This window comes from Pediculus humanus, genomic scaffold, assembly GCF_000006295.1.
Source record: "Pediculus humanus corporis 1103172107403 genomic scaffold, whole genome shotgun sequence".
NCBI classification, from domain to species: domain Eukaryota; kingdom Metazoa; phylum Arthropoda; class Insecta; order Psocodea; family Pediculidae; genus Pediculus; species Pediculus humanus.
In genome coordinates this window covers 415,833-417,568 of record NW_002987028.1, presented here as the reverse complement: position 1 = coordinate 417,568, position 1,736 = coordinate 415,833, and positions in this window count along the sequence as shown.

Here is a 1,736-nt window from a genome sequence, read left to right as displayed (position 1 = left end):
ACCACTACTAACTCGTGTATCGAATGACCGACTAAATCAGTTGTAACTAAATTTTACCATATTCGGACACACGTTTTGTTAATAACATTCGGTTTTTATTTTACATTTTCAAAAGTATTTTATTTTATTTATTTATAAATAATCTCAAAGGAATTATCAATTAGTATCTTTTAGTCTTTTTTTTTTGTGATAAAAACATTTAAAAAAAAAAAAAAAATGAAAAGTAAAAAGTAGAATTTGTTTTTTCTAACATTATTTAATTGGATTATTATTATTATTATTTATTTATTTATTTATTTGATAAAAGGACAAATCACAAAAAGGGTAATAATCAAAAATAATTTTATTTTATTTGGCAAGAACATTTAAAAAAAAATTATTATTATTATTATTGACGTTTTTTTTTATAAAAAACTTTATGTGTTGATACGAAATAATAATAATAATAATAATAATAATAATAGAATTAGTTATAGAAATGAATTCTAAGCCAAAAAAAAAAAAAAAGAAAAAAAGTTTCTTATGTATATTGAAAATTATTTTATTATTATTATTTTTATTATGTTGTAACGTCGTACTCTTACACGAATGTGATGATAACACATAATAATAATGATACTGATAATAATGATGATGTTGGTGTTTAAAATTTTAATTTAAAAAAAAAAATAAACAAATAAAAGTGATATAAACCCGGTATAAAAAAAAACAAAAAATATTATTTTGACGTTATAAATGACAATTTCGTTAATAATACGGTAATTATACACAATCAGGGTAATTAAAAAATACCGGAAGTAGTTATTAAAAAAAAATTTACAGGAAGATGTTATTTTATTAAAATTGATTTAAACGCACGAGAATAAATAATAACATGAACGATGAAATTATTTTTAATAAATGCGACACATTCGAAATTATTATTATTTAATAACGAGAATTTTTTTTTTTTTTTTATGTACGGATCAAATAATAGTAACGATTAATAATAAAATAAATAAATAAATGATTATCGATGATAAATAAATATATTACGAAAAGGTCAAAATAAATTTTTTTGTTTTTTTTTTCTCTATTAAATGATAAAAATTTCATAGTTTCAAGGTTTTTATTCAATTTTTATACAAGTTACACCACGTGCACACCACGTTTTATTAATTTTATTTGACAATAATAATAATAATACGACTCTTTAAACCTTTATCATCATTATTATTTAAATAAGTTATGTATTTACCTAAAAAATATTTATTTAGTTTTGTTTTAATTAAGCTTTTCAATTTATTACTCTCGATTAATTTTTTTTTTTTTTTACCCCACAACGAATTTGTCGTGTCATTTACCATACAAACATTATTATTATTATTATTATTATTATTATTATTATTATTATTATAAATTACGAAATAAATAAATTTTAACTTCCGGCGATTATTTTTTATTATTTTTTTGCTCTACGAAAATTTCTAAAAGGAAATAATTGGATAAATTTTTTTTTTTGTGGTTTGCCAACAACGTTTAAATAATTTTTTTTTTTTACATGTGAAAGTATTTTTTTTTATTTAAAATGAATTTCCACGAACGAACGAATTAATAATTTATTATTTAATAATAATAATAATAATAATAATAATTGGATATTTAATTTAAATTTAACCGACGTGACATTTCTCACGGTTACTTTTTTTTTTTTGCAAAATCATAATTGCAATAATAATAATTTTTTTTAAAATAAT